The sequence below is a fragment of the Megalops cyprinoides genome, chromosome 5 (genome assembly GCF_013368585.1).
Source record: "Megalops cyprinoides isolate fMegCyp1 chromosome 5, fMegCyp1.pri, whole genome shotgun sequence".
Taxonomy (NCBI): Eukaryota; Metazoa; Chordata; class Actinopteri; order Elopiformes; family Megalopidae; genus Megalops; species Megalops cyprinoides.
In genome coordinates, this window is record NC_050587.1 from 10,249,365 (window position 1) to 10,272,928 (window position 23,564).

At 42.2% G+C, this 23,564-nt stretch overlaps 1 protein-coding gene across 3 annotated transcripts in view; it reads right to left on the reverse strand.

The window, feature by feature from the left end:
* Nucleotides 1-23,564, reverse strand: part of LOC118778295 (cingulin-like protein 1) — a 44,090-nt gene that overhangs the window by 17,971 nt on the left and 2,555 nt on the right. For 2 of the 3 annotated variants that reach the window (XM_036529769.1, XM_036529771.1), the window contains exons 2-3: nucleotides 8,105-8,230; nucleotides 6,539-6,663 (exon numbers count right to left, since the gene is read on the reverse strand). The gene's annotated coding sequence lies outside the window, so the exon portion shown is untranslated. Of the gene's footprint in view, nucleotides 1-6,538; nucleotides 6,664-8,104; nucleotides 8,231-12,020; nucleotides 12,092-23,564 lie in introns of those variants that run through there. The other variant, XM_036529770.1, reaches the window with a different exon arrangement.

The window sequence follows — 23,564 nt, forward strand, 5'->3', positions numbered from 1 at the left end:
ACTCACATGCACCCACACGCGTGCACACACACACACACACAGCTTTGAAGTTTGGCCTTTAACCAAAAAATAAATAAATGATGCAAATAACAGTAAATTCCTGTAATTTAAAGGTGGGTCATTTCTGCCCAGTTTTGCTGTAACTCAGGCACCATAGATAAGTCTGGCATGCCTATTGTGCACATGAAATACTCGCTAGACTTGAGTATCTCACATTGGCTGTTGACTTTGACTTGTCATATCAGTAACATTGTTGACAGAGGGGTTGAGAGAAAACCTGCTTCTGGAATAGCTGACATGGATCTACTCTGAAGCGTGCAGTGCATATCTGATAAACTCTTAATCACAGCGGCTACTACAGGGGACAAGATTTTCAATAAGCTGCTTTCCTGTGTCAGTACAGCAATAATTTAGAGGCAACAGTTTCACCCTACCGGCTTTTCTGCATAGGAGATACACTTCAAAGAGGAAATATGAAAGCTGTTTAAAATGAAACTATGGAAAACATTCCACATAATCAATTTAATATATAACCACTAGAGGGGGGTATTCAATAATCTACATTAAACCCTGTCAGCGTGGAGCAGATATACCAACACAAACCCTCCTGTCTGCACACTAATAAGAGTAGCAGCAGGATGTCACCTATCAGCCAACAAAGCAATGACAATGTATAAAGACATTCACATCACCTTTAAAGAGAGCAGAATTAGAACCGGCAAATTAGAACTCTCAAGCATAAATGTGAACTACAAATGTCAAAGACTAGGTGCATGTTGATGCCATGTATTTTTATGCAGAAATATATGGGTGGGTATATGTGTGTATGTGTGTGTGTGTGTGTGTGTGTGTGTGTGTGTATGTGTGTCAGTGTGTACGTTTCCTGTCCTCATAATTAGATATGCAACTACGAATGAGAATTACTTGAAATAAACATATATAACTAATAAATTCAATGCATCATTGTATTAGCCATAAATGTAGCAAACATGAAAATGCACATGCATGGTACTATATTACTGTGAGACTAGAAAAATCTTTCAGCAAGGGTTGTCCTTCATTTAACACTTAGAAGTCAATCTAGGAGTTGACTATGAGGCCATTTACCTAACTGTCCTTAACTATTTGCAACAAATTTAAGACAATATCAAATATAGATATTATAAAATAACATATTTTTCAATTCTTCCACTTCATCACAAATGAATTCCAGTTACCAACCAAATATAAATGTATGTTCACATAACGAAAACTGAAAGATAAAAGCAACATTGCTTCGTCAGAGGATTCGCAAAATGTATGGATAATTTTGACCACAGACGCCAGTTAGGAAAACAGAGTAATCAAAACACAGCAGGCCTCATTGGGAATAGGTTCAATATCTCCCTTTGTATGGTGGGGTGGAGTGGAGTGCTGTGCTGTTGGAGAGGCCGCAGCTTCTTCAGTTACATGTTCATCTGCAGGTTTGTCCAGCTGCCGCTGCACCACATCTGCTTTGGCCCACATCCCTTTCGCCTCGCTTTTCAAAAGAGCAGAACTAATATCCCCCCGGATCACATTACACACTCAGATGTTTTATGGTAGCCATTTTAACTCTCCCGTAATGACGAGCGAGCTAACTCGTACTTACGACCACACTGCGATGGCCTGCAAGCGAAAAAAACGCGTGAAAAACACGACAGAGTGCTGCTACCCGCTGTTCATCTGTCTGCATTCAGTCCTCGAAACATTTGTAAATGCACAGCTTTAAATGCAAGGCATGTGGCCAGGCTAAAAAACAATGTCTGGCCGCGTGCAAATAAAAGCTTTCAGGGAAAGTGTCCAAAAAAATTCAATAATTGCAAAGTGAACATCTAACAGTGTCAGCGTGCGAGGGCTGCTGTGATTGGCATCCGGGTTAGACCCGCATCAACGGAGATCGGTTTGCATCTGGAGGGGCGGTAAAGCGAAGGCAGCGCTTGCGTGAACCTTCATTAACCTTCTTTTAATGTGGGTTTATATTTGAAGTCCACCGCGACGCGGTTAGCCGCTCAGACTGGAGGCTTCCCCGGCACAGGTTGCCAGCTGTTGAGCTGTTTTTAAATAATCTGATTGAAAAGTACGTATAGATCACCCGTACGCTAGTGGAGTTTCCCCAGCAGGTTTGCTCCACAGATGATATCTGATATGGACAGCATTAATAGTCATGCTTGAGAAAACGTGAGCCAATCACAACTGTGTTTCACAGGGGTTTTCAATATAAGAACTTAACATCAAATGAGCTTTGCGCTATGCATTTAAAATGCAACCACATGGCAATTTCAAAGAAAGGCACTGGCAATCATAAATTCCACCTCACATCATGTATCACTTTAACCACATCATGTATCACATTCACCGTTAAGCAGTGATTTAACTATTACAGACTGTGTAAATCACGGCCAAATATAAATTAAAGTCATGGGTCTTAAAATAATATGAGAGTTGCACCTTATTAAATCCTGTTTTCTGAGAACATACTGTACATGTTCGTAGATGGAAAATATGAGAATGCACTCTCATGGACTACCACTTCCATTCCAAACATTCCTGTAATCTTTCTGAGAGACTGCATACCAAAATACAGCAGGTGCACTGAACTTTGCACATAAGAATGATTACTTATTACTGAAAAATGATAAGCCAAAAATAATCTTTCTCAATAACCTTTGAACAAGGATAATACTTATAACGATAAAATAAGAATTGGTATTGATTTGTAACTAGAATATGTACTGTATATGGTAGATAGGAGTCTACCATAGAATAAGAAATAAGCTTCAAGCTAATACATTCGGCGTCAGGCTAGCTTCTTCCTTCAGTTTGCAGCTCAGCACATCTGAGCATGGGGTTTCTACAATGCAGCAGAGAGATCCTGCACTGAAATGAACAAGCATCTCATGGCTATAACGTTATCCAATCATGTATACTTTTATATTATGAAGTCATTGTGCAGACACAGACAGGACCATGAGAAATAAAGATGTTAAGAGGCAGCAGAAAAGGCAGCGGGTGCTCCCTGCCCTCCTGGTTTCTCGTCAGAAGAAGTGGGAGTGATAGGCTTGCAGGAGACACGCAGGTTAATTGAAGGGGTCGAAAGGAACAAAGAAGCCGATTTGGAGACATAAAGATAAAGATGTGGAAAGACATTTCAACAGAAATACGTGAATCATCGCTTTTAATCCCGGAGAAAAGCCGAGAGGAAGAGGGTGGTAAGAGAAATGACTGTGCAAAATTTGCATATGAATGATAGGAGAAACTAAAGGGAATTAATAACAAGGCCTGCTGTGAAGTTGTAGCATGCAAAGAGCTACTGGCACAAAACAGAGCCTTGGGGTACCCCGGCAAAGGTGAAAGGTGCGGCAAATGCAGGTAGATTAAGACAGGTGCCAAAAGGAGGGTTTGATTCCCACCGTGTCATCAGCCAATAATGACCAGGAGCCCACAGAGGATAGAGATTGGGGCGTTGACCAGAGTTTACTCATATCGCCACTCTCAGTCACCATGCGAACTGTCATGGGTCTGAAAATTTGAAATATTCTGCTTGGATGATGTCACTGAAGTAGTTCAAGTCCTCCAATGGGTGCCCACTCCACTGTTACGTGCTGTACAACTTTCAGTGCGAAAAATAAATGTTGGTTGCTTCCGAGATGGAGATGGAGAGAAGTGGAGATTCCAAACATTAGGGTGCTGTATAACATTTCAGTTATCACAGAAAAACTTGATTAAAAAAGTGTAAAACAATGCATGCTCCTTCAGGAAGATGGAAAAGTCCAAATTGGCCCTGTGTTTCACAATTCTAAGATCTCACATACCACACAAATTCAGCTCTCCTTTCTGCAGTTAATAAATATAGCCCCGAAATACATGTTTTAAAGTCAAATGAACAGACACGGTGTTTGAATGCAATGTTTAAAACGCGCAGTTGTGGTTTACAGTTCTGTATGACTTTGAGGCATGAAAGAATAGCCTTTTATTACAAATGCCTTTGTCTGGCTGAAAAGCCCTCCAATTACATTGACGCGGTATCACGTATCCGCCTAACACAGCGTGAACAACACATAAGCCTTTAGGTTCACAGAGTTGGCAGACTGGGACACGCAGATGCCGAGCCAGTTAAATAAGATGTCATATGTGTTAAATAATGAAACAATTAATGGCATATTGATACGGCACTGTAATACCCAATACGCCGTGCCAGCGCACGACTTCAAAGCATTGCTCTTAAAATCTATCAGCGCTCAACATCTGCTGAGAGGGAGGTTTCTTTAAAACTCACAAGTCGAAAATGAAGGAATATAAATGTGATTAGGAATTTGAATACCTCGCACAGAATCATGGATATATAGGATTGCAATACAGACAACACGGGGAGGGCGTCTAACGTCACATCTAACTGTGTGTGTTCCAGAGGAATTGGTTGGGTGATGTTTTTTTTTCCCCTGAAACAAAGGCCTGTGTTGAAATACTACAGTAGCTGTGTAATCAAGGCTGGTTGCAATAAAAACAACTTAAACTGCAACTAGCAACTTTCCCGTGATGGATGGGGAGCAGATTCTAACCTGAGCGGGCAGGTCACATTACCACATCTACTCTGGGCATTAGGCTTGGCAGGAAGCTCCACACTCTTATAAGTAAAAGCAGAGGCTTCCGACGTAGTGATGCATCATTTAAGGGCTCTCGCATGTCAACTTCTGCCGTTTAACTCTCCACAACAGCACAGAGTTCACATAAAACCAGCCTGACTTCTGCAAACCCACACAAACAAATATACAGTGGCATGCAAAAGTTTGGGCACCCCTGGTCAAAATGTCTGTTACTGTGAATAGTTAATAATAGTTAATGAACTGATCTCCGAAAGACATAAAGTTAAAGATGAAACATTCTTTTGCAAGGAAGAATGGGCGAAAATCCCCAGAAAGAACTGAAAGACTCAAAAGCTACAAAAAGCGTTTACAAGCTGTGATACTTGCCAAAGGGGGTGTTACTAAGTACTGACCATGCAGGGTGCCCAAACTTTTGCTTCGGGCCCTTTTCCTTTTTTGTTATTTTGAAACTGTAAAAGATGGAAATAAAAAAGTAATCTTGCTTAAAATATTAAAGAAATGTGTCATCTTTAACTTTATGTCTTTTGGAAATCTGGTCATCTTTTACTTGCTTAGCTATTCACAGTAACAGAAATTTTGACCAGGGGTGCCCAAACTTTTGCATGCCACTGTATCTATATAAACACACATGCAAAAATAACACAAGCCGCTGTGAATCTTTGGCATTGAGAACCATTTAAGGAGTACAGCAACTGCAAATGGTTCCCTGGAAATTGATGACACACCCTTTACGGCGCATTTGTGCAGAGCTCTGTTTTGTGTTTTCTTTAAATCCAAAACATGCCCAGATCTATCTCTGTGAATAAAAGCAAGAATCTGATACCCTGGAAATGGTCTCAGTCCCATACAGGGGTTCGCTGATTTACCACACGAAAAAGTCATAATTAATTCCAAGATAGCAACCAGTAATTGAGACAAATTTGAGGAAATATGCACAAATGCAAATATTCGCCTGGGTTCAATACAGTATGGCATGTTACCATGTGGGTCGAATTTTACTAAAACCACCTTTTTATTACAGAAATTCAAAGTATCAAGTTATACATCTGATTCCTTTCAAAAGCTCCACACACTGTTAAACTATTTCTAATGGCCCGAATTTTCAGTTGTAAATTGTGGACTTGAAACATCACCAAGAAGGTACAGGAAAACCATTGTCACACAGTATTCAATAAGACAAGGCTTCTGGGTGCATTGATTCACACAGCTACCTAATTCTGAACACTCCTACTGTAGGAACTACAGTCAATATAATCTTATTTAAAATTCTGCAACAAATAGCCATATTGGTAACACACTTACTGACATACAATACTTCAGATGCATAAATAATTGTTGTAATGCAAGAATGATCATGTTCTTGTGTTTCTGTGTTGCTATTATTTGATTTAGAATACAGGAGAGGTATGCTGCGTCTTTGTGCTAATACAGCTATCCCACTACAATGAACCTCAGCTAAATACAGAAAAGGTCCAACATGCGGAACCATTGTAGATTCACATTCAGCCGGCTTCTGCTTCAGCTCAAAACACTTTGATGTTTGATATTAGTGGGATATTACAGGAGACTAAAGGCTATCTATGCCTGGTATTTTCATGTCCAATTGAATAGAGGAACAAACACACTTTTGAAATCATTATAACTTGTCAGAGCACCTGCACATCTACTTACCATAAGTGCCCCACCCAAACCCTTGGGAATTTCCTTCATATGCTGCATATTTACATAGCCCTCATGTACCAGAAACCCAACCTCGCAAAAGTAAAGAGAAATTCACAGTCTAGGCAGACAGGCAAGCCGCGACAGGACCGAGCTTGCGTTGGCACAGGAGGCAGAGCTAGCTGCCGCCAGGAGATAAAGCTCAACGCCACCGTCAGGAGTCATCCCGAAACGGGACAGGAAGGTGAACCTACTGCCAGTGGATTCGGGCGACCTCCTGCTCTGTGCTCGTCTGCAGGTCTCTGAGGTGACAGCTGAGCTCCTGGCTCTGATCGATGTGCTTCTGAAGGCTGCTGAGGTTCTCCCCGTCTTCCGATATCTGTCAGGGGACAGAAGTGTCTTAGAATTACACAAACATGTGTTTTCTCTTTGGGTGTCAGAAAGAAGACAGCGCTTCAACCACAGCACCTAAAACATAAATTGTCAGTGTACTGCCCCCGTGCAGTTACAGTAGCCAAGACCCTGTTTCTATTCAATCTCTGCAGGCAGTAGATAATGTCATACACTCTACATTGTGAAAAAGAGGATAAACATAAAGCTTTGTATGTCTTACTCTGGATTTGGTTTTTCTGCTTGTGTATTCTAGAAAGCTTCTAAATATACACACATATATGACCACTGTCAGTTGTAATGAACACAGCATGAGCTCAATGTTTTCTTAGTCATAGATATTTCAGGGAATTTGTGAAACCTCAGTTATAATAGGATGACTAATGTCTTAAAGGTTTATGAATGCCATTGGGAAACACCCACTTGGGTGTGTTTGGTCTTAAAAGCAGGTAGGCTCTTGTTAGTCTGAAGTTAATCTGTTATCAGTGTCTGCCACACATCTCCTAGTCAATTTCCTCCCTTTAAAGAAACAGATGAATTATTTTTCTTCAATATTCTTTGCACATGCATATATATGAATATGTAAAGGAAATGGCATACAGTGCATTTACAAGACAAGCAGAGCTCACAGACTGCCCTGCAACTCCACCCTCTCCATCTACAGCTATGTCTTGAGCGAGCTGTATCTGGATAAAATGCCTCTGGAGGATTTCATTAAATGTAGTTTTTCCTCAGTTTTACATTGATATGACTGGAATTATTGACATAAAATACAGAACAGAAGCAGCCTGGGTTCATACAACAATCATGCATTCAGAATCCTGCTTTTGACGCTTTTGGCAAGATGGGCCTAGACACACTACAAGTCAACGTTTGATTGAAATGAGCCCATGATGTCTTACTTACGATGAGTCAGTCTGAGTCTTGGGCTTTCCGGGGGTAACTCCCTATAAGGGTACACCTTAAGATTCGTGGCAAGCGTCCCACTACATTTAACAGTCAGTCAGTATCTCATACATTCCATACAATGCAGGGATTTCAGACAGACGGAAGGCCAGCTTAAGTTATCACAGACGCAGTGATTCATCAGTCTGCATAACTCTCTGTAAGCGTGATGACTGAGAGGTTCTGCCACACACCTGCAAGCAAAAAGCCTAGCCTGGTACCTGCAGGGGGTGGGTGGAATGAGATCCCTACACTTGAAGTGGGGTGTGGTACAGGGCCAGGGGGAAAGATGGCAGCAAAGCACCAGACGTTAATGTTAGGTAAGATCCAATGGGGTCTTAGCCTGTTTGATTTTGTACCCCAGACAGTTAAAGAGCTAAACCATTGGAAATTAGGTAAAGGGACATCTCTTCAAGTTACTAACAATGGAATAGGAAATCTAAATCCGACACATGCTAGATATTCCCATTCAGGGTTTCACTCACTCCTGAGATTGTTTGTGTCACCAGATCTTCAGCGGACAGAGTCTTCTGGAAGATCCTCACTTTGCTTTCCAGGAGTTCTGTAAGCTTGACCAGCGAAGGGGTGAGGTGGCTCTCAGACCCTGTGGACTGTAGGAAAACACCATGAGGTCAACAGGTCAGGCAAAATCAACATCACACCCAGGGAAGACGTTACCATGCCAACACACTCTAACACAACGCTGAGCCGGTGGTCAGGGTGATCAAAAAACGCTGGAAGAAAAGAGTTCACAATGGATTACTATCATCTATTTAAAATTGGGTAAGAAGTGCGATTTTGAAAAATGAGACATATCTGAGAATAGCAGTCTCCCAGCAATAGGTCAAATTCATTCTCAAGTAATTAACCACAGAAAAACAGAACAGGCTTCGGAAACAGGTTCAGCGCTGACACAGAGCGATCGCCTAATCAAGCAGCAACAACATGCGACCTGTTAATCAACTCCATTAGCAGAAACATCAAGGGGCAAGAAGAGATACGTACACGACCAGTCTTAAGGAAGAATTAAGACAAATTAGCATCGCGTTTCACGTTCCATTACCTTTAATGAACCAGTCTCCTGACAGCCAATGACCTGCCTTTGTCAGTGTCCATTTGTATGTGTAATTGTAAATACCGGCAGAAAGCTGTCATCTGCCCCACGAGTGAAAACGTCGGTGGTAAACAGACACGCGCCAGACCTCATGAGCCACCCGGAGAGGAAAGACAAATCTGCATTGCATGTTTAATTCATTTTCATTAATAAATTAGGTCCCAGACACAGTGTCTCTCCATCAGTCAACTCAATCCAGGTGAGCATCAAAAGCCTTACAAACGATCACAATGGGACTTGATATATTCTCTTTGACGTTAAGGCATTTAATCTTGCAGAGGAAGAAAAAGAAAACCGACTTGTGTTAGATAAGCAGTTTTACTTTCAAACATGGGCTCTGTATTGAAACTCAATAGTATTGCTCATGGTTGTGAGGCTAGTTTCAAAGGCAATTGAAAATGTCATAAAAATCATATTAATCATTTCACATTTATTGTTGTGCACAACACATGGAATGCAATTATATATGCAATTATACATTTATTTACTTGTCTGTCTTTACCACAAAAACTAGGACCAAACAAGCACAAACCTAAGCACAAACAAGCACAAACCTTTCTCTAATACAGGTCTGTTCATTTTTAGTTAATTAGTTCAGTTTTAGTTTTTAGTTAATAGTTATAATTGCCTTTAGTCTGAATTACATAAGCGTCATGGAAAACTGTGCAAACAGTCATTACACTGTGTGAAGTTAATCTTCTGCTGTTGATACAGCTTCGGCAGAAGTGCTTTGCGTAAGTGATAACAGGCTCTCCTGTGGCCTTCAGGCCCCGTGTGGAGCTCATTCCTGCTTTTGTCACAGCCCATCAGTGCGATAGCAGTACAAAGAGATGCCCTGGTCCACACACAGAAATGTCTGAACTGTACAAAGGTCATATTTACAGTTATCTTTACACTCTTTCATCCCTGATGCTGTCCCAGCTGAAATTTGGGGTTTCTTTTTTATGATGCTCGTAACTAAGTCAAACCTTAAAGGCAAACAATTCAAAAAAGAAGTTCCTTTCTAGTTATGCACAACAGTCAAAAGATCTATGACAAATTATACATATGTAAAACTACGGCTGTAGTGTTGCTCGATAACAACAAATATTACTCAGAATGATTACTACTCACAATTCCATTTAGAGATTCCTCAAAGTTCATTTTGAACACAGGTGAAACTGAGGAGATTCTGACCCCCCAAAACAGCACGCCTGTTCCTTTTCACGGTGACCAGTGTGTTGTGAATCGTCTCCGTTGCCATGTGAACCAGCGTGCCAAAGCTCTGGCCGCCCCCATCGGCCCATGTGGTCAGAATCTGCCCAGCACGCGCATGTGGCTCGGGGCTGTTTGTCCACACCTGACTGATCAGTTTACTGAGTGTCCCAGAGCGAGTGGGGGGGGGTATCGCTGCTGTTGGTGGGGGGGCGGGGGGGGGGGGGGGGGGGGGGGGTGCACGCTGGGACTGACAAATCAGCCATTTAAGGTGAGCATGCAGCTAAGGTAAGCATGCATCTCTTCGTGCAGATGATCAGCCTGGTCAGGCACTCTGAGGGAGCACTAGGCTTGCCATTTAGAGGATTTACTAACAGTCTCCAGGCTGTGAAGCAATGGCCATTTTCGCTTGCATGGATCAACAGACATGAAATAAGATGCACAAATATAAAGTCAGCAACAATGCTACTATCATGTCACTACCAGTAGCAGCGGTCAAATAAAGAGAGGTTTATTTTGAAATACATTATGATGACATGACTGTATAAACCACAGCCACATACACAAACACACACATTTCACAGACCAAATGATGAGAGCAACTATGTAGCATCAAAGCGCAGACAATGTGGCTCTTCGAACTCCATCGACAAAAGAAAAACAGTGCCCTCTATGGTTTAAGGGACTGGACCCGTGACCACAAGGGGACAGCTTTACACTTCAGATGAGGCATTACTCACTGCTATGCCATAGAGCAAGAAATTAACATGAAGAGCTTCATACCTAGTACACCACTGTATACCTGGATTAAATGTTGAACATATCCTATGCAAGTTGCCTGGGATAAGCATCCACTGAGAAAATAAGTTCTGAAGCACACACAAAGGAGAACTCCCTGGGCTGCAACAATATGCATATCATGCAGCATTTATATATAAACAAACCTTCTGATAAAAGAGATGAAAGGAATACTGATATCCTGCTACCTGCTCTCATCACACTGATCTAGTCAATCATACTTGTATAGGATACTGCATCTCGTCAATAAATGCTATTATAATCTATTCTATTTAGTCTATCATACTTGTATAATTCTTTATATTCAGTAAATAGTATACTTACTGAATGTAAAGAATATGGTATAGTATATAGTATATGCTAGTATATTGTACTGTATCTAGTCAATCACATTAGTATACCTATACTAGTCTACTCATACTAGTCTGCTCTGTCTTATCAATAATACTTGTCTACTCTTTCAAAGAAAATAAAACTTCTGCATTTGTAGTAAAAAGCTGTCATACAACAATTCTTACTGCTCAAAGCTCAAAAATAATACTAGCTAAAAATGTGTACATTATAGAGAAAAAACAAAACAAAAAAAAAAACACAAGGCAATCAACAGCCCTTTGATTTAGTGGGTGTATTTGCAATATGAAGCTCTCAAATTCGACACCATACTGGGCTGAAATTGTTTATTTAATTGCTTCCTCTCCCTCTAAAAGGCTATCAACAGGCTGTTGTCTCAGTGTAAGAATTCTCCCACGGTACGGGACTGCCTGCACTAACACTTCTTTGGAATCGATAATTGAATTCCGCAATTTTTTCCCGTGACAAAAAAGGAGCAAAACTGGGAAGAAACTCAGTACATAATTACATACAATCTTCAAGGAAAGCTGGGATGTCGCAATCAAAAATACGTGGGGACCTATTTTATTTGGCAGGTTTGTAGAAGCCAAATCCAAACTTTTTGGTTTTAAGTCAAGGTTACTTAGTATCATAAAAACGACTTCATACAATGGAAGTGGAGACATTTAGGTATACAATAGTCTGATCTGGTCATCAGATGGATAAAAAGTCAATAACACACATTTCATGGTTTCCAGTTCATGCTGTACCTCCATCATCAGTTTGCTTACAACAGACAGTCTATGTAGGAGGTGCACACACATGCCTGACAGCAAAGGGCATGACCGGCACAAGCACAATGTCCCACGCTAAATATTCCTCAAGCAGAGTGCAGCCAAGCTCTTCGGGGGTTATTCAACACACCAGACATCGCCGGCAACCGGCAGGAACAGCCTTCCCCTTACCTGTCCACGCTGCCAGGTGACGAACGGCTCTCGAACCGCGGCGGCTTCTCAGGCGCGAGGAGACACTCGTCTGTCACGGCAAGACTGAGCCTCCCGACGCCACCGGCCAGCCCTCCTGCGCGGGGTGGGAGGGAGGGGGGGGCCGAGAAACACGTTTTTCCTGTCCCCTCCATCGAGAGGAAACTCCCAGTCCTCACCACATTGCTGCGCACCCACACTGACAGGAAGGCTCAACCTGTTCCATCGTGTGGGACCTCAGGGCGAGAGAGAGATCTGCTATATTCCCTGGCGGCAAACTCCCATACAGCACACAGCATTTTGTGCCGCTTCTTGAGCTCCTGAAGGGGATTTACTGCCGTCACATTATCTCAGTCAACACTATAATTAGGTGCTGCTCACATTTATTCAGTCAATTCGCGCTTGTTTCTTTATCATTTCTGATGAACCGGCCTGTTTTATCCCTTATAATAACTAAATGATGCCTTCGCACAGGTTCATGCGAGAGAGTCACCAGCTGTGTGGGTTCAGATTCAGGTGAAGCTGAAATCTTTCAGAAGCAACAGCGGCTCTGCAGGGCCTCTCTCTCTCTCTCTCTCTCTCTCCCGCCGGGTGTACTCCGGTTCATGGGGGCACGGTTCCCGCCCAGCCCTCACGGTGCTGAGCTCACCTGAAGGAACAGCACGCAGGGACCCGGGGAACGGCGAGGCCCGGGGCGTGTCCGGGCAGGGCCAAGTCTCACGCAGAGGCAGACGGCAAACACCCCGCCCGGTTTCCAGCTCCACAGAAACACGCTCGGCGCTGCAGGACTCCGAGGGCCCGGGGCGTATTATTGTAATATCTGATAAATCTTCTCTTAGCTTTGCCTTGTTCACCTGTGCACTGTTGCTCTTCATTTGGCAGGCATTTTCTCACCTCATATGTCCCCGTTTCATTTTGTTTACTAAATTGACTGGGTTATGCTGAAAACAACCCCTCATAACTGGGGTGAACACACACACACACACATATACACTACATAAAAATACAGCATGTATCTCAATATTGGATATTTTGAGGATGCAGGGAAGAATTCTATGCACTATCTGGATTTTGCGGACTGAAGCACTGTTTTTCTTCACTGTGGACATATTTTTCAATGAGATTTTAATGACTCCCTCAGATGTTCTGTCCCTTGTAAGGTCAGCGTAGCGATATCCTTCTAGTGATAACGTCATCAGTGAACACTGGAGGAATGCCCATTGATGAAGCACAAGAGTTTACCCCGGGATAACACAATGACAATAAATGATGATTAACTCAGAAGCAAGGAATCATAAAGCCTTCAGTCTGCCGAACCTTTATGCAACAATGCAGCACAGATTCCTCAGCTATGAGTTGACCACATTAAGAGCACATTAGGTGGCTATAAAAGGTAAACATTAAGAAATCGCTGCCACCGCACCAACTTTCAACACTCTCCACACTTTGGACATGCCTCGCCCTTCCAACAGTCTCATATCAACAGAACACTACAGACCCTTGAACTACTGAGAAGCCCAAACCACACTGATGCATTTACTAGGTTTCACAATTGGAATTTAATAAAAGAGAAAAAGAGATGTGATGAATTTATTCAATGTGGGATCATATTTGTGGGATCAGTGACAGTCAACATGCGGGCTCAGCCAAGTGAAAGGGGAAGTCAAATTTGTAAAATGCAAAACTGTAATTGGAAGTTGTATTTCCAACTCTCACTTTACTATCACAAGTTAATGAAGAACATACTGTACATAGTAGCACTGCACCGCAAACCACTGCAACTGCAACAACTGCTACTACTGCTGCGGCTTCTGCTGTGAGTAACGATAAAATAGCATTATGACAGTAAGTGGACAAAGAACTGCACAGCCACAGTGAGCCCCTGTGGAAACACATGCATGCGCACTGCAGGCAGGAGAGACAGCAGCCATTCCCCCCAACAGCCTTTCCTTCTGAGCTCTCTGCAAATGACTGGCTGAAATTTTACTGTCTTTCAAAAAGGAAATAAACTCACTACAACGGCACAGCTAAATTCATTAGAAATGAAACAGGGCAGCCTCGGTCTTTAAGAAATTGCTAACGAATATCTTTATGGTTAATGTGTGTGTGTGTGTGTGTGTGTGTGTGTGTGTGTGTGTGTGTGTGTGTGTGTGTGTGTCGGGTGGGGGTATCTCATCTCAGTGGAGGTGAAGAAGGCCTGACCTGACTAAAGGAGTTAATTGCTTTAAGTTGTTGTTTAACCCGGTGCAGTGGGTGGAGGCCGAACAGAGGCAGCCGCCATCGCCCCCGGGACATACTGTAGCAAAACTTGATTTAGGAGGGATTATCATCTATTTGTCCTGTTCCAGTACATGTCTCCCTCACAGCAAGTTGCAACTTAAAACCATTAATGCAGCAGGAATAATTACGAGACAGTTATGAAACAAAACAGCCTCCCTTGTGGCATTAGAACGAACACTGTTCACACAGGATGGTCTCGAGTCACATGACGGTCAGCTGGAATTTTCTTTTTGTCAATGTCTGTGTCAAAGCACCTCTGCATTTCAGTTTTGAAGTGGGAATACATAAAACAGCCACTGCAATGACAATACTTAAGTCCACTTAATTAAGTCCACTGTTTCAATGGAATGTGTGTCTATGTACATTTCAGGTGAAGTGACTGAGGCCTTTAGGATGTAAGATTCACAAACTATTACTTAAAAAAAGTCATATTAAAAACAGAATTATCATCAGAATTAAAATAATTGTAAATGCTTAAAATCTTCAAAGGTGAAAAAAGAAAATCAACTTTTTGTAATCGTCCAAAATGGGCTTGCCTTGGCAATCAAATGAATGTTCCTGTGACCACACGGAACGTTTGTTCAACTGACATTTAAATCACCCCAGGAAAGAAATGAAAACACCGACTAGTTCAGATCTGGTGACTTGAAATGAACGCATCTCCTCAAACTGTTTTGTCTCCTCTGGAGCCTGGGAAACATCCTCTTCTCTAGGTGCTGCTCAAAAACAAACAACCGCTGCCAAGTGCGCCTCTCACATGTTGCTACAAAGAACACCGTGCGTCTGTCAGCATGAAAATTCCTGCATGGTGAGGCGTGCGTTCCAGTGAGTCAGGCAAGTGACGCGGGGCGTACCGACAAGGGGACCCGAAACCCTCCACGACACCCGTCCCACCGCGGCCGGCGCTGTGCGTCGACGCCATGATTCAGCCCGCTGGAATTCAGTCAAGGAGTCACGCCCCGCCCCTCCCCATCGCGTCCCCGTCCCCGTCGCCACCCGAGGCCCGGCGGAATTCCTTTCCTCCACCCCGTCTCCACCCTTTTCGCCACACCGCTAGCACCTGGCAGGCACGCTGCATTTCTTGACGGCACAATAACTTTCACTGGATTTCCAGAGAAATCAGACAAAAAAAAACAAAGAGGCAACGCAGTCTGGGAACCGCTTCCATTCCTTTGCCTTCACTTGATTGAGTGCCTATATTTGTCATTCATGTGCAATTAAGTAGGCAAAAACGGGGACGGTCTGGTGCGGCTGTGTGAATGTGTGCGGGTCATAGTGAAACTCACTGGAGTTACTTTCACTTAGAATATAATGGGTGGGTGATTAGTAAGAGGAGCACTGTATTTGCCATTTCTTGTGGAGTCATTCAGTTAGTCAGCCTGTTCGACGTGACCCCACATAACTATTTCACTCGTTGAACTGTAAGAAATCTGAAATTGCGGGGAGCAACAGAATATCAAAATGTTGGCACCAGCGCTCCAAATCCAGTGTGAGCGCTTCATCCTAGCTAAAACAATCTGCCTCGACCTTGGTGATTCTCCTTAAAAGGACTCCATGGTGGAACAGGATGCAAAGCCAGGCAGGAGCTTTCAGAGATTAAGGAGACACGTGTATGTGTGCTGAAGGTGTATTCTTTGATGGATTCCTTCCCTAATATAGCTGCTAAATTGCATTCTGGTGAGTTGTGCAAAAATTGTCCTATAAAATTAAAACTCAGTCTAACACCAGTTTCAAGTCATTTTTACCGTCACGCATACATAAACGTGGCTCGTTGTTAACAGTGGCAAACTAATGACATGTCTAGCCTAATCTCTTAATGAATCCTATCACATTATAGGCAGGTCACCTGTCACTCGACATATGCAAATTTTACATAATCCCTTTAAAAAAAAAAAATCTCAGTTGCACAACTACTACCTTACATAACTTGGGGACTGTTTGTAATGCACAATTTCCAACATACATTGTCCCCCAATACAAAAATGCCTTACATCCAAACATTCCATAAATATTCAATATGTTTCACTTCAGTTGCAAGCTTGTAGCTGGACACAGAATCACAGCTCAGTGAAAAGAAGATGAGGACCCAGGGGACACCGCAGTGCGGCAAACAAAGGCATTCCCCTCTGAATTGTTAGAGTGCACGCTACCAATGGTGTTCCACAAGCCAATGTGTGTGCACATTATGAAGGATACCCATGAAAACTAATTTAACTGAACCTTTCATGAATGAGCCGAGGCACCCGAGTCAACAGCTGGTAACAAAGCGAGGACCTTCCCAATACTGCATCTCCCTCTGATGGAGGAGGGTTAAGTAATTGCGTCCTGAAAAGCAAGCTCAGGTATATCATTAAACCATGCCAAAAAGCTGAGGGCTTCAAGAATAAGCAGGAACCTGTTGCCTTTCCCCCTTGTCTGCCTTGATGAAATAAAGGGAGTTCGCCCAACATGGAAAGGCACAGTTTCAAGCCACATGGCAAGAGAACAAAGCTTTAAATTTGAATTAAGAGTCTGCCGAAGGCTTCCCAAACCCTCTGTATCAAACATATTTCAAAAGCAGCTGTAAAAACAAGAACAACAAAACCAAAGTCCAATTCAGTGCCGTTTTTGACAGATTAAACAGCTGTGTGGCATAAGGGATGAGTCAATGAAGTCTTCACCTGTATTTTAAGACTTTCTAACATTTCTTACTAAGACCTAAACTAATCTTACGGGATACATCCTTTCGCGGCGAATTTGCAATCTTTGATCTTCCTCTGATATGCGTGCTCGATCAACAAACGTACCAGGATTAAAACGATGGGGGAAAACTCAGAGCAAGTCCAGACACTCGCAGAAGACGAAAACCGTGACGCTGCCTCACCGCGGCTGTGGGTTCAGGTACATCACCTCTGCTTCAAGACAGGATCTTTACAACTGTCTTTTCTAAAAGGTCACTTCCTCAAAGCCCTGGACCTCACCACCTATTCCTGTCTAGACACATCCTTTGGATTCAATGCACAAGTCGTTATAAGGAGAGGCGCAGCCAAACTCCAGAGCGCTAGACAGCTAGTCTGGGCTGCTCCGGTCCGCAGGAGAGATCACAGTTTCCCAGGTCATGGTTTTCCCTGCAGCCTCCAATGCGGATCACTCCTTCAATCCCCTCCGCCATCCCCATCACACCCAACGCAAAACCATGCCCCCTTCCTCAAGGGGAGCCACTGAGCAGCATTCAACTTTTTTACCCCCCAACTGCAGAAACTGTAATCAAGACTATAATGGATAACCAGAAACTGGAGGACTGCCAAGATTCAGAAAGAGTTTAAAATAGATCTTTTTATGGAACTGTGCCTAGCAACAGCTTTCAAGATGTAGTGCACAGAGTATAATGAAATGCAAATGATTAGGCCCAGATGATAGATGAGTGACATCCTAAACAAGCAAACATATTTCTTAACTAGGTGATTGCATTGAGCGGTTTAATTAGACAGTTTATTTGCTCTCCCAGAATAAACAGAAGAAAATGTGTAATTGCTTATATATTGCCTAATTGCTTAAGAGCTCAATACAGGTGTGAAATAAACAGCCTGAGACTGGCTGGAGCCCCTTTGCAGCTAAAAAAAGATGCATAGAGCAAGCATGCAGTAAAGCCACTGTGGTGCTCTCACACTGGAGCAAAGGTTTTTCCATGCCAGTAACCTTGGGCGTGGGCGAGAGATGGAGAAACAATTGGAAGCAAGGTGTGGTTCTTTGCTCAAGGTGCCCACCCTCATACCTTAAAGCACAAAAGTCTTATGAATGTCAGGTCTTTACTGTGAAAGCTGTGCTGCATATCTGAAAGTAGTACCTCTTAGGCAGCATCTGAACAATCTAATCTCAAAAGGGATCTGTTGATACAAAGTTGGGACAAAGGACATTTTTGTGTTATTCAACTGTACTTGAAAAAAGTTAAACACTGCAGAACAATACTACAAATTAAAAAAGCCTGTGCAATTCGGCCTCTGTTCTTGCCTAGCTCCACTACATTCATTTTGTTAATGCACACTGTAATTCCAGTCCACTGCCACCGCAACATGAACCACCTTATAGTGGAGCGACTTTCAGCACAACTAAAGTGAACACAATGGACACTTGAGTTAAAGTAGGATTCCACTATAATTTAGGCTCACACTACTCAGGGTATGGTCTTCCTTTATGCCCTGCCTTTTCTCACATGTTCATTTGCTGTGCTGCTTAAATGCGTAACTATGCTGTTTTTGATGGAGGTGATGGGCGTATCCCATTTGGTTAACACGTCTAGGCCAAACTACCTTTACATCACATGAATCACTTCCTCTTCACTTCAAGTGCCAATGACATCAGGCTAACAACACTCCCTGTCTATGGTATTCCAGATGAATGAGTAAATGAATGCATAAATACAGTACATACCAATGTTGTTTCAAATATTGCAATACATAAGTGAATATATAACTGTTTCTGTGTACCTTTTTCTTATTGACCACACCTTTCTCTCACTCAACATTAATGACCAATGACAGGGTAGGGGCAAAGCCAAACCTGAGAGATTGGGCAGACTCTATATGAACAATGCTAGGAGTGTAGGAGGTATTAGCTTTAGGTTTGGGTGCCATCAACATTAACACCCCCAGAACAACCACAAAAATCCTTGTGCCATCAAATATTCTCTTCAGTCTCTTCTGTTTATTGCCTTAGCCCACTTAATGTGCATGAATGGTCCTTGCAGTGAAACTTAATTAATTAAATTAATATCTAAAATGCTGGCTTTTTTCCGCATTACCATGTACTAAAAGATACATGTATTGTTGGAGCATATATTTCAGCTAAATCAATATAATCAGAGTATGGAAATTGAGGTATTTTCAGTATATTGCAATATATTTCTGATTTGCATTCATATATTTTAATTGTATTTGCAGTATATTCTTGGACTGGACAACATATTTCTCACTATATTACAGCGTATTTTATTTTCATATAGGCACAGACAAAGGACGTGGGAAGGTGTGCTTGGAATCCTTAAGGAAACAGCTGGCAGTGGGTATCACTGAGCAAGAGGCACTGCACGTCGGGCTGGGCTCACACAGAAGCCTTCCCTCCAGCTCTCAGTGCACTGTACCCACAGGGCAGAGCGTATTACCCCCACATTCCAAATTCAAAGCAGTGGAGGGGCTGTAAAAGCACTGGGAGTGCCTCTGTGTAGACGCTCCTCTATCTGCCTACACAGCACACTCAGTGAACGCGCAATGACACACAATGTTCCTGCCAGCACACTGCAGGTTACTGTTTTAAGGTCTTGCAGCTTAACTCCCGACTCCGAAGCAGTCATCATACCCGCAGCCGCAATCCTTACGGTCTGTGTGGGATCTTTGCAATTTTCTATGGTAGCGACAGCCGCAGTGCCGCAGCAGGTAATAGGATCTACTTTCTGTTCTCCTGCACGCACTGTTGTGGGGGCCAAGTTTAATTTTCTTGGCACTTTTGTCGGTACTGATAGTGGTCCTCCTGAATGCCATAGGTCTTGCGAGATAAGATAATGCCTGCTTTCCTGCGCTGTAAACAGTTCTTGACAATGCCTTGAAAATCGGGCAGGCTCAAAACTGCTCGCACTCCTACTGCATTCCCTTTTGAAAAATAATTTGGGAGAATTAGTATAACCCCACACCTGCTCAATTTCTCATTCCTCGAATATGTACATATACACACAAAATAACCACAGAGCATAATTCTGTGTAAGGAAAATGCTACAGAGGGGATCATGCTTTTTGTTGCACTATACACTGTTTAAACAGCTTTAAAGTCTTTTCCCACACACAAATGAGCTCAATATCTCTGTGTGATAAGGACATACTGTACCAAAACCTGTGATCAGAGAGAGGCCTCCATGGAACAATATTCTGAAACTGCACCCTATACACAGTATGTGCAATAAGCCAGACACCTAACAGATTTGTTCTTGATAAACTGGATTAAGTAACATGTGAGCCAGTTTAACTAGGGTGTAGTTTTTTGGCTACCTTCTGATAGCTAACGTTAAGATTCCAGCCCTGTCTACGCCTTCATTTTTTAAATTCCTTGCTTCAACAAACCTAGTCCTTTTGGTCTTCTTCGTGTTGCTTAGTTCTTCCTTTCTCAATTGTACAGTCTTGTCTATTTAAAATGGTTTAAAATGTGCTGATTCCATTCCAATAATTCTATTTAAAGGAACTGATTACCTGTTGATACTGAATGAAAAATCCATATTACATTTAAAAATCCAAGTTCCAAAAAATCCATGATTACACTTAAAACTAAAAAAATAACAAAAGCAACAAAAACCCAGACCTCCTAACTAAATCTATGAGTCAGTTGTCTTCATGAATAGATCTCTTTATCCTCCAAGCCTTAAAACTTGCACTACAACTTTGCGACAATACAGTTATGTACAACACAACACAATACAGCACAATGCATTAGAATCCACTCGGGTGAATGTGATCAAATGTAATGTGCAGTTTCACTGTTTACATGCTGGATTGGTTACCATGGTTTTGGAGGCCTGTCCAATCGCGAGCCACAGCAACAGGAGAGGATGAGGGCATCGCTCTCCTGACTGACAGAAACAGAATTCCTTACCAGGGTGGGATGCATGCCATACAAGTTTAGAGCATGCTTCCAGAGATTCATACGCTTCCGTAGAGTGGGAACTCTCAGCGTCACTGCCACCATCCCTGAATTCACGGGATGAGAACAAAAGAAGACCCACAACAAAAAAATAAACACTGCCGCAAATGTCATATTACAGAATTTGTTAAGATTTTTGTATCTTATATCTCTGCCATATCAAATATTTACCACGTTCCCTCAGGAATAGCAGTTTCCTCTGCGTGAATGTGTTCTATTAGAGATTTCTTTCAGTGTCTGGTCTCCATAGCAATGAAATGCTACACACCTTAGCACGCCTCAAACGCTAAGTGCTGAGAAGATCCATTGTTCTAATGGAGGAATAAAAATGACAGTCGGAGGAAAATTAAGACATCTTAATAAAAATGTCATCACAATAGCCACCTAATCATTAAAGCTCATAATGACAACCATATTTATGCCTAACACCCAGATTTTGTGACAAAATCGTGTTTATACAATATGCTACTGAATGTTTTTTAACAGACCATGTCTGCCTGTGACCTCACTTCTCATATGGAATAGAGAGGTCACTGCTCATATGGAATAGTACTGTTTTATGTACATTTCATGTACAGTATTTGCAGATTTCTATTTTGACGTGATGTTAAGGGAGGAAGCTAATCTTACTGGATGTTCTTTAATAACAGTTCCCATGTCTGTCCACTAATATATTTTGCGGTTACTGAAATGAATCAAAAAGCTTCCTAGGAAGCAAAAGTAAAGTAACCCACAAAAATTAGTTAATCAAAGATAAGCACAAACATTCCACTTAGACTGACCCCTGAAGGCCCAGAAACACTCAGTGGCTATTGCAGTTCTGGAGTTCGTGCAGAGGTGAGTTCTCCTATCTTCTGTTTGTCAAACCCACAAATTCCTCTGGCATTTGAGGAAAGGAGTGAGGGATTTTTCTTCTACTGTTTCCCAAAACAGTGCATATTTGTTTGAGAACAGACTATTTGTTCTGTGACAGTTTATTTAATTTAGAGACTTCACAGAGAACGAAGAATGAGCAGTATGTGTTCAAAAGCACCCAGATGGCTCTTTATCTGATTGCCAAATTTATACATTTACATTTTCAGCAGAGGCAACTTTTCATTTCACTGAGGGATTTTTGTTGCTCTCTCTGTTGTTACAAAGTGCAATTGGCTTGCCTATGGACACATAATTTTGCGCTACTGTAATTCCCCTGGAGTGCATAGGTGAGCTAAGACACTACATTACATCAGGTGATGCTATCAAACAGGTAGAGGCCTCTCCTCTTGAGTGAGACAATGTTTGTTTCATGACCTCCTATGAACAGCTCTTTTCAGAAGTAATGCTGCTATTTGGGAGCTCTTGGCACATTCAAGCCTTTGATTTCATTCAGTTTTTAAACTCCTGGAACTTTACACAAAAGACTGTGGAAGGCGAGGTGCTAACAGCACATACACAGATGCTTAACATAATGTAAGGTTGGTCTTCAGTGACTCATCTGGCCAATATGACAGCATGAATGCATGTAGCTGATGATTCCTGTTGTAACAGACACTACAAAAGGCTACACATAGAAAATGAGCCAACAGTAACATGCTGAATCATATGTTTTATAATCATTCGTGTATGTTTTACAAGTTAGTCACCTTTAAACCTTTTGACTTGTTTGTTTTTTTCTTTGTTAAATAGATATGTGATATTGAAAAGTAGCTGAAATGAAACTTCTCACGTTCTCAAGATCGGGTAACGCCAACGCTTAAACAGCCATTCTCATATGATTTACAACAAGCGACATCAACAATATTCATATGTAATGTCACCACCATTCTATACCTGCTGACACTAATTGTTAAATGGTATTTGAGCAGTCACGGATGGCCAAGTCTGTACTTTGTAAATTTAACCATCACGTTGAATAGATGACAACTGCTCTTTAGAAAGTGAAGCAAGGAATGCCGCTGCATACAGTCTGCCCCGATCTATTCTACAGTTGTCTGGTATTTGACGATTTATGTCTGAGAACCTCCAACAGCTTCCCAGACCTGAATGATAAAACATTCTGACAAAAATGTGGCAAGCAACATTACGTGTGTGAGGAGCATGGGCTGCTAAAAAGCTGAGCAATCAAAGTTGCTCTGTTTGGATACGGAGAGAGAAAACACCTTCCTGTGCCTCTACCAACACTGCCCTAAAACCACTAACCCGCGTGATGCTGGCAAAGCTTTTGTGTGGTCAGGAAGAACCCTTGTGCCCTGAAGCTGGTACAAGGTCCTTAGGAAAACAAGAATACATTCAAGTTCTGCTGGTTGGTTCACTTCCTTGCATGAACGCAAAGAATGTGCCCCCATCAAAAACATTAGCAGAAATGTGTTTCTGCCACAGACACCTGTGTCATCAGGTGTCATGTTTAGGTACAGCACGCCTTGACTGTCAGTTACTGATGAGGCGAGGAATTCATTTGATCAGAAAATACTTGTATGGATAAATTTGCATATACCTGGTCACCTGATACTGCATTTAGCTGTGCAAAGTGTCAAGATATGGCCTGAGTCTAATCGCTTACTAGCATGTTTTTCTGCATTTGAAATGTACTTTGTAACGGAATTT